The sequence below is a fragment of the Poromitra crassiceps genome, assembly GCF_964638095.1.
Source record: "Poromitra crassiceps genome assembly, chromosome: 13".
NCBI lineage: Eukaryota > Metazoa > Chordata > Actinopteri > Beryciformes > Melamphaidae > Poromitra > Poromitra crassiceps.
Window position 1 is genome coordinate 28296363 of NC_139644.1, and position 10862 is coordinate 28307224.

Here is a 10862-nt window from a genome sequence, read left to right on the forward strand (position 1 = left end):
CGGGTTGAAAGAGTGTGTGTGTCTGTGTGTGTGTGTGTGTGTGTGTGTGTGTGTGTGGGTGTGTGTGTGTGTCGATGGGACGGCCCCTCTAACAGAAGCAGAGATGAAGAGGTGGCAGTAGCAGAGTGAGCTGGGGATAGTTGCTGTGCTGGCTTGTCCTCCAGAGGGCTCCCAATCGATATAGTACTGAACTCCTGCGGCTCTGTTTATTGCAATGTCCATTTTCACACCGATTCATTCATGTTTTATTTCCACTTCCCTAGATACTGGGTGTACTTTGGGGGAAATTTGTCAGCAATCCATGTGAAAGGTTACATGAAAACATTTCATCAGAACCACGGAATGATTTGAGCACAATTTTAAAGTGGTTGTGCTTTGGTGTACTGTAAAGCGTCTCACCCAGTGTTTTCAGAATGCTCAAAAACAGCTCTAGAAGGTGGGGTTGTTCGTCCGTTTTCTGTGTCTCTACCCTGTAGGTGACCACATTGATCTGTGAAATTAGAGCCAGTATCCATAGCAAATCGAAGGGTCTAACTGATGTGTAGCTGAGGAGAGAGAGAGGGGGGGGGGGATGAGAGGATCATCAGTGGCTTTATACTGCTCAGTGTTATCATCCAGTCATGGCATGGTTACTGTTTATCAGAGAAATCTCAGGTGCCATACCAAATCTTCAATACTAAATGCTCAGTTGGCATCTTATCTAGGAGACAGACAAACCACTGCTGAAACCATTTAGATGACCTATGTTTTGTGCATATATGAGATGTAGCAAAAGTCCAAAAAGACATTGAAAGAAATGTGTACGGTGATGAAGTTGACAACTTGATTAGAAAATGGTGAGTCCTAAAGGATAAACACCAGAAAATGAATTCTCATTATCTACTCACCCCCACCAGCCAGGTGCTCCAAGAACCCACTGTGTAGCCTGCTACAGTACAGTGAAGATTTCAGCTAAAAACAGGGTCTAAATCACATCTTTTCAAGTCAACTTGGCATCTCAGGGCTTGTGGAGACTTGGATTACGCCAGGTGAGCAGTATGGAGGCATTTTCTGTGTTCGTTTTTTTGTTTGCTTTTTAGTTGGACCCCATCCACTTGCTTACGAGATTTCTTCAAATGTGTTTTGCTGTGAAACTCCATGAATGTTTTGTGAACTAAAAAAATAACATGCCATCCCACCACCAGCATGGGGGGGTGAGTAGATCATTCTTTTTCCTTTAAGGCAGGGGTGACAAACATACAGCCCGGGGGCCAGAACCGGCCCGCCTAATCATTGAATCCGGCCCGCCACAGGATGACTTTGCAAAGGGTGAAAATTACAATAAGTCCTTCAATCCAATTGTTCAGCTCAGGATTTGACACCTAAAATTGATCGTACCAGGTTTCAGGAGCAAGTTACAATATTAACTAGCCTACCATTCAAGCTTTCTGTACAGTATGCATCACTAAATGGTCAAATATTTTCATTACCCTTGAATATACATTAGAGAAGAATTGCACAGTTGCTGTCAGTAATGCACCGTTACAGACAGTAGATTCGACATGATAGGCCTATGCTAGCTGTACCCGTAGGCCTAATTTGGAAATGGGAACATTTGGAGGTGTTGTTATTTATAGGTTATTATGCATTGATTTTTTTTGTCTGGCCCACTTGAGACTAAATTCGGCCCCATGTGGCCCGTGAACTAAAATGAGTTTGACACCCCTGCTTTAAGGGCTAATTATAACAAACCATGTCAGGACCCTGACTGAAGGACTAGGAAAAACGGACTTAACGACGTGGAGGATGATGTAAAAGCTAGACACATACAGCTGATGAATGGCGTTGGCCATGTCTGGGCGTCTGTCACATTAGTATTTGCAGTGTGTCCTGCACTCTTGGCTCTACAGTAGTCGGCGTGTCGGCGGCTTTTCCGCCGTCGGGTCGTCTGTGAGAGAAATCACTCTGATTGGCTGGTCACTCAGTGGGTAGCGGAGCAGTGCAGGAGAAGAGAGGGCACACACAAAACACTCTGCTCATTTTTCAACTTTATCTCATCTGGTCATTCCAAAACACGGATATTTTCATGACGACGTGCCTTCGGGAAAGCCTGAGCATATCACCCATTTAGTACAGTTTCCCCCCCCCCATCCCCCTTTTTGGCCCCGACACAGGAGACGTGAGGTGACGCATCGGTCAGTCCTTTCAAGTGTTTTCAGTGTGTCGCCAGCTTTAAAGGGATAGTTCACATTTTTTAAAGTCTATAGCCCTATTTGCTACTTACCAATGATGATGTTGATTGCATGGGAGAGTTCTTTCTCAGCACAACCCATCCTATTCCTCTTAGTAGCTCTGGAAAGTTGGGCAAAAACGAATGCAAGGTCAATGGGGTCACGCTCCTGTACTGTATGTACAAGCTGACGGAGGCTCACTAAAATGTATCCACAGTCACACAAAGTAAACTTCAGTGAGCTTCGGTCAGCTTGCACAGACAGGAGCCTGACCGCATTGACCTTGCTTTCGTTTTTGCCCAACATTCCAGAGCTACTATGAGAAACAGCATGGATTGTGCTGAGAGAGAACTCTCCCAATCAACGCCATCATTGGTAAGTGGCAAATAGGACTAGACTTTAAAAAATGTGAACTATCCCTTTAAACCTGAGCCATCAATTCGTTTTTTCTTCATGAGCTACATAACGTGCACAGTCACACGTCTACTCCAACCACAACTTGGAGGAAAAATAATTGGCCTGTGTTGGCTTTGAATGGTAGAAGTGATGAGGAAGAAGTGCAGTTCTCAAGCTTAAAATGAAGTACTGCAGGTTGAGGACCGATGGCAAAGTAGCCAAGCGAGGCCTGATTTATGTATGGTGGGATTATCTGCTCTGTGTGTGTGTGTGTGTGTGTGTGTGTGTGCGTGCGTGCGTGCGTGTGTATATGTGTACACACACAAGCGTACGTCTGTGCATGTGTGTCATCCACATGCAGGGCTTAATGCACAGCCAAAGATCCAATGTGTTTGCAGCACGTGCCTGGGGAGAATGTAAATGTGCTGCTTTAGAAAAAGACGTACGGGTTGCCAGGTTGGTATCTGACTTTCTTGCTCGAGTCTCCTGAGTCCTGACAGCCTGCAAATTCCATCAGAGGTTCAGCAACGAATAAAGCCAGACGGCTCTCTGGAAAAGGGTTTTTTAAAGCCGGTAAGATGCCTGCAGCCAGGTGGGACTGCGGGTGAATAGTAAAAGAGGTTAAGAAGAGTTTAGGGAGGATATCTGGGGGGTGAATTCGGAGGGGTGGTGCAGGGGGTGCTGTGTGTTGTGTATGTAGATCCAGCGGAGATGGAAACTGTATTGGGACAAACGGGATGGAGGCAGGTAGGGAGGGAGAGGCCAAGTTGGAGAGAGGGGGGGTGGGGGGAGAGTCACGTAATCAGAAATTAATTTTCCCCCTGGTTGCACATCGGGCTTCTCCAGTGATACAAAGAGGAGGAGAGGTGCAGATGCGTGGAAGGACACACACACACACACACACACACACACACACACACAGGCATGCAGACGCAAATGCACAAATAACTACATTGGCGCGGCCCCTCCTCCACGCCTGTACTGATAATTGGAAAAAAGTAGCTTAGCGTGTAAAAGAGGAATGCAGGTATACAGGGAATGATGCTGTGACAGGAACTTCTGATAGCAAACTAGAGTGAAAATGCTGCCTACAGGGGGCGCAGAGAGAGTGACTGATACAAATACAATGACTGACGACAACCTAGAGCAGTGATTCTCAACCTTTTTCATATCACGGACCCCACATTTCGTCCACATTAGAGGCACAGACCCCCCGTTTCATGAGATGATGTCTCTCTGACCCAAATCTGAGAATATTTTTGTTGTCATATTTGATTTTGTCCATTGTAGGTAGAGAGATAACAGTGAAACTATGATCAAAATAGTCATTCTTCTAGATTATCGTGTTAACTTACTGCAAATTAAATCATCATCAGAGTTTTAAAGATTCAGCAATTAGCTGGGGACCTCCTGGAACCACCTCAAGGACCCCTGGTGGTCCCCGAACCCCACGTTGAGAACCACTGACCTACAGTATGTGTTGCCTCAGAATCACCCTAGACATGGAAACTGGTAAAGCTGATGATAGCCGCCTGTGTCTGTCTGTCTGTCTGTCTGTCTGTCTGTCTGTCTGTCTATCTATATGTTTGTTCCCCAGGTTATGGAACTGCCATCAGGCATCTACAGAGACACTGAAGAGACGCCACACAGCACAGCACAGGTAAGGGTGTGCGCGTGTACGCGCGAGCATGTGTGTGTGTGTGTGTGTGTGTGTGTGTGTGTGTGCGCGCGCGCGATACTATAATACGTCTGGTCTTTTCTGCAGTACAATTTCCCCATTGGCTGTCAGTCATATAAGCTGACTGACAGTGCAGAAGCCGGGATAAACCCTACACAAACCCTTGGATGCAATCCTTAATTAAATGGATCTCACTTGGGATGTTGTAGGACGTATCCTATAAGCCCAAAACCTTCAAACTAAGCCAGAGCCCCTCCCTCTCCCTCGTTAAGCTGAGGCCCCCAATGATATTGAAAGTTAATTCTCTTATTGTCATGTGCTTTCATTTGTGCTTTTGCTCCCTCTCTGTGGCCCTTGTTTGCTTCTGTTGTCCCACCTCTGTGTATGAAAGGATGGGCTTATATTGCTCTGTGGATGCTGACCTCCCCCCCCACACACACACCTACTGTACACACACACACACACACACACACACACACACACACACACACACACTCACTACCCCATGCCTGCAGCAACCAGTCAGATATGAACCAATAAAGTCAGCCTCTCATAGCCTGCAGAGACCTCCGTCTATGCTTTGATTGCGCTCCTGTCTGTGTAGCTGTGTGGGTGGGTGGGTGTGCTTTCCCACATACATTCAATGTAGGGCTGGGCAATACAGTATATTGATATATCAATATCGACATATGAGCCTAGATATTGTCTTAGATTTTGTATATTGAATAATAGTGACATGTTAAGTCTTGTCTTTTCCTGGTTTAAAGGCTGTTCCGGATTTACTGACTGTTCTAGCTGTTCTATTTCTATTCTATTTGCCTTTTCCCACTTAGTCATATCTATATCCACATTACTGATGATTATTTATCAAAAATCTCATGTAAATATTTTGTGAAAGCACCATAGACCTTATAAATATATGGACATCGATACCGTGACCCAATTAGTTTTTGGACTTGTGTTTTGCCAGTCAAAATATAATATAGTCTATAATAAATATAGAAACAGAGCACAGTCTTTCTAGCGTCACTCCTACCGTGCCTCGTCCGCATCTCCCTGCCCCTCCTCCTCCTCATCGCTCATTTCTACCGTACCTCGTTGGTTTGTCCTCAAGGTCTCTTCCGCTTCGCAGGCTCGCAGACGCAGCTCGCACGCTCGCCCGGCTTCGCCCGCTACGCGCAGGTGCAGTGGTGCAATTGTGCGCTGCCTGCTCTCCAATTATAGTGTGGTGATATTTGTATGTCTGAGAACAGCCATCAGTGCATCCGAGGCAGGTGTGCAGTGGACAAACACTGATGTTATCTCTAGCTAGATAGCAAAGTCCGCATTAGCAAGCAAGCAAGCTAACGTTTGATACACTTATAATTGACAACCAATTGGTTCTTGGCCTCCACACCATAACTAGTTTAACACACACCTAGTCATTGATTATCCGTTACATATTATACTAGGTGCAGGAACAGGAAGCAACAGAATCTGTTCATACTAATAAGCTGTTAAAACATCTACAGACAAAAGCCAAACAGTTGAATTGTTGAAGGTCAGCTAATAAGCTGTTTAAATGTTACAAATACTCTCTGTAGGCGGACGATCCAAAGAAAGTGTTACACCATTTATTTCCTTAATCTGGGATGGGGAAAAGGGGACTGGAACACAAACGCAGGCGCTCCATCGGAGCGTCACATGGTGTTGGCCGTACAGAGCTCACATGGTGCGTTGAAAATGTACATGTAGGCCTCCTCACTCTGCTTGTCGAGGCATAATGGCTGCATCGGCAGGGAGCCCGTCGCCTTCTTGCCTGTCTTGGGCAGGACACTCGAAAAAGATTTTTACGGCATGGCCCTATAGGGCCCAAGCGTCTATAAGAGGGTCGGTCCATACTGTATATTGTATACATACTGTATGTATGAAAGAAAGTGGCCAGGTCGCGGATGAGGTCATACAGTTCTAAGTCCCATTGTAGTGTAGTTGTAGTTCCCATTTGCTGATTTATTTCAGACCCATGATGTCAGTGACATCACTCACCGGTGACATCACTCTGGTGACATCACTCACTAGGTGCCGTCACTCACCCGTGACGTTTCGAGCTCTCGCTCTTCTTCATGGGTCTGAAATAAATCAGCACATGGGAGCTACAGTGTGTGGCCTCAACTTTTTCATTCACTGCTGTTTTTATTGGGTCCAGAACCTGCTGTGAAGAGCAGTTTGGGATGTGCACGTCTCCTTCACTATTTTATACAGTTCTAATTCCCCACAAAAGAATGTGTCCAGTTCACCGATGATGTCATACTGTTCTAGACGGCTTGGCTTGGTGGCCAGGTCACTACTTAGTAGTGATGTCATATACTGTACCACCATTGTCATAATCACTGATGTTGTCACAGACAGTGATGAGGTCATAAATCACAGATGATGTCATACAGTTCTAGACGCTTGGCCTGGTGGCCAGGTCACTACTATAGTGATGTCATACTGTAAATATCAACGATGATGTCATAATGTGGGGGCGTACATTCCACTTGGGAAATTGTGATGTAACCAGTGATGTCACTCGGGCAATTGTCAATGGGCAATTGTGATGTCATCGGTGATGATGTCATAAGTCATGTCACTCAAACAATTGTGATGACATCGGCAATGTTATCGGTGATGTAATCAGTGATGCCACTTGAGCAATTGTGATCAGTGATGTCATCTGTGATGTCATTCGTGAGTGTTGTCATCAGCGATGTCATCAATGATGATGTCATCTGTGATTCCTGCAGTCTATAAGTAGGACCCCGGCAGTTTCTGTAACCACAGTACTGTGATGGCGCATGGCACATGGGACAGCACTTCAGCTGTGCCATTTAGCCCCATTCCATCTGCAGGCGACTGGGCAAGGGCCTCAGAAGGCCCTCCGCCATTAGATGCACAGGCAGAAATGGGAGACTGCGGATACTTGCTACTACTTCGGTTGCGCAGGCGACGCCGGCTACTCGAGCTATTTGCCCAACTCGAGCTACTCGACCCTGGGGAAGTCTATTCCTGGAGCAGGGCCAGGGGTTTTTTCCGGGTCCCTAACTGATGACATCACTCACTGATGACATGAAAGAGTGACACAACTGATGACATCATAATTGCTTGAGTGACATAACTGATGGCATCATCACTCATGAGTCACTCACTGATGACAACCCAATTGCTTGTGACATCGCTGATAACATCTTACTAGTATACTAAGGACGATTCCGCGCACCACAGTTGCTCAACTTCCATGCTCTTTACATTATGTGTTGCATCTAACAATTTGTATACAAACACCCCGCCCTACTCTGCCTCTGATTGTGTTTAGGCACAAGGAGGGAGTAGTGATTCGTTGGGTTTAGTGCGTTTAGTCCGTTCAGAGGCACAGTAGGGCGGCTCACTATAATATTCTGGCGTTCTGAGCATGCTCAGCTGATGAATTGTCGGACCACTGAGCTGCGACGCTCCCGGAACGCTGCCCTATTAACAGTTCACCCAACATCTAACAGTACTCACCCTCATTCTAGTTGAAACAGTTTTGTTAGTCCATAGGGAGGTTAGTACAACGAGAAAACCACTTGACCACTTCTCAAGCTGTGCTGGCAACCTCCCTGTGTGTTATGGGGGGGAAACACCTGTTTCAACTGGCATGAGTGGTGAGTAATGGAGATGAAAGAATTTTCATTTTTGGGTGAACTGTTCCTTTAATTTTTCTAATATGGTGGCGTTTGGGCAGGGGTCTGGTCCCACAATCCATCAACAGCATTCTCAGAACAAAGCTGCAACTCACCAGGTCCGCTGTGCGTGGTGCCACTAACAAGCTCCAGCGTGTCTCGCTGTGCCGAAGTGCAGGGCGAGCAGGAAGGCCCGTTTGCTGTTGGCCGTGCAGCGCTCACGTGGGCCGGTGAAAATGTACCTGTAGGCCTCGGCCCATGTGGAAATCGAGGCATAACAGCTGCAGGTCAGCAGGGAGGCTGTCACATTGTCTTGTGCAGGACAAAGATTACAGGCCCAATTGTCTAAGGCTCTGTCGATATGCCTGTCTGTATGTCCCCACGAATAATAGAAGATGCTATTCACTCCAATGGACCAGTTTTTTACCTCACAAAAGTTCCTGGAAGTGAGGTTGTGGATTAAGCAGCGCTGTCCAGTTGCAGCAAAATGCACCGTTTGTGATGCACTTTGAAAGGGTCAGGGGTGGTGCTTCCATCTGTGTGTGTCTCATTGTAGGGTGTGTGATTGAAATTGTGACATCATCAGTGCATTGACATAACATCATCATTGATGTCACTTGGGCTGAGCATGCTCAGCAATTCTGCGCCGATGTCACAATGTCAATTATGACATAAGTGCAGTGATGTCACAGGCAATTGTGCAAAAGATTATCTCACAGCGATGTCACAACTGATGACATCATCACTGATGACATCATAACTGATGACATCACTTACTGATGACACTCGAGCAATTACAATATTATATACCGGTAATACTATACTTTAACAGTTGGGCAAATTGTGCGCTGATAGCCTGCTGGTTCCAGACATTTGAAGCACCACCCACTCCACAGTGTTGTAGAGTTGTCTATTCTTGAGATGGAAATGAGTCTACGAGTTGACAATTCAGTCCGAATCATTCTAGGCCGACGATGTCGTGTGGTGTGTGTGTGACATCATTACTGATGACATCATCACCGATGACCTCACAAAACTAATTTCATCACAATTGCTTGAATGACATCAGCGATGACATCACTGGACATAAGTGATATCATCAGTGATGTCACTCGAGAGCAATTCTGATGTCATCAATTTAAATCACTGGTGACAGCTGTAGTCCTGATCATGATTGACCCTAGATACTTTCCTCGAGTTGACAATTCAGTCCGAATCATTCTAGGCCGACGATGTCGTGTGGTGTGTGTGTGACATCATTACTGATGACATCATCACCGATGACCTCACAAAACTAATTTCATCACAATTGCTTGAATGACATCAGCGATGACATCACTGGACATAAGTGATATCATCAGTGATGTCACTCGAGAGCAATTCTGATGTCATCAATTTAAATCACTGGTGACAGCTGTAGTCCTGATCATGATTGACCCTAGATACCTTCCTCAGTCCTTTGGCTTCCCACCACAGGCAGGGGGCTACCTGTCCCAATCAGGCGGATATCCACCCCAAGCAGTTGGCTATCCTCCAGCAGCAGGGGGCCACCCTCCTGCACAAGGAGGCCACCCCCCGCAGGCAGGATACCCAAACCAAGCCGGTGAGTACCCTCCCCCAGCAGGCGGGTATCCGCCAGCAGCAGGCGGGTATCTGCCAGCAGCGGGGGCTACCCTCCACAGGCTGGTGGCTTCCCTTCCACAGCTGGAGGCTTCCCCCCTCAGGCAGGAGGTTACACACCCGTCTGGTGCAGGAAGCTACCCACCCCATTCTGGAGCAGGAGGCTATCCCTCCATGCCTCCAACGGGTCTTCTGAGATACCCAGGGCCCCCTGCACCAGGCCATCCCCATGCCTCAGGCAGTAGGAGGTTGGGGTGCACCACTGAGTGGCTATGGAATGCCAGGAGCCGCTCAGCAGGGATACCCATGGGGCCCTGCCACAGGCCAGCAAATGCCAAATCACCACGATGTCCCAGCAACTAACCCCTCTATGCCTGGAGATGGAAGTGTGGCCCCTTCCACTGCACATATGCCATTTCTAAAGGATACAGAGGTTCTATCAAAGACTTTCCAGGTGCTGATCCACTGAGGGATGTGGAAATTCTTCGAAAGGCCATGAAGGGTTTTGGTACTGATGAGAACGCCATCATTGAACTTCTTGGAAGTCGCACCAATAAGCAGAGGGCCCCAATGGTAACTGCCTACAAAGCTACATATGGGAAGGATTTAAAGGGTGATATGAAGTCTGAGCTCACTGGACACTGAGCATCTGGTCCTTTCCATGATGATGGAGTCTTCCCACTTTGATGCAGCTGAACTCAGAGAGGCTATAAAGGGTGCAGGTACTGATGAAGCATGTCTTATTGAGATCCTGTCGTCACGCAGCAATGCAGAGATCCTTGAAATCAATCAAGTTTACAAATCAGTATGGAAAGACCCTGGAGGACGCCATCATCAACGACACCTCAGGCCACTTCCGCCGACTCCTGGTCTCTCTTTGTCAGGGAAATCGTGATGAAAGAGAGAATGTTGACATCTCCATGGCCAAACAAGATGCCCAGAAACTATGCTGCCGGTGAAAACAAAGTAGGAACTGATGAGTCCCAATTCAATGCCATCCTGTGTGCCTGCAGCAGGCCTCACCTTCGAGCAGTCTTCCAAGAGTACCAACAGATGTGTGGGAGAGACATTGAGAAGAGTATCTGCAGGGAAATGTCTGGACATCTGGAGGACGGCATGGTGGCTGTGGTGAGAAGCATCAGGAACACCCCTTCCTACTTTGCAGGAAGGCTCCATGAGGCCATGGCGGGCACAGGAACCGAGGACAGGACCCTCATCCAGGTCATGATTTCCCGCTCTCAGATTGATATGTTGGACATCAGACAAGAGTACGTGAAG

At 47.0% G+C, this 10862-nt stretch overlaps 1 pseudogene across 1 annotated transcript in view; it reads left to right on the forward strand.

Moving 5' to 3' along the window:
• The first annotated feature begins 9392 nt into the window (after nucleotides 1-9392).
• Nucleotides 9393-10862, forward strand: part of LOC310787980 (annexin A4-like) — a 1561-nt pseudogene continuing 91 nt past the window's right edge. Inside the window, exons 1-2 of the transcript in view lie at nucleotides 9393-9771; nucleotides 9827-10862. The exon at nucleotides 9827-10862 is cut by the window's right edge and continues 91 nt beyond it. The product of the transcript in view is annotated as an annexin A4-like (transcript). The remainder of the gene's footprint in view (nucleotides 9772-9826) is intronic.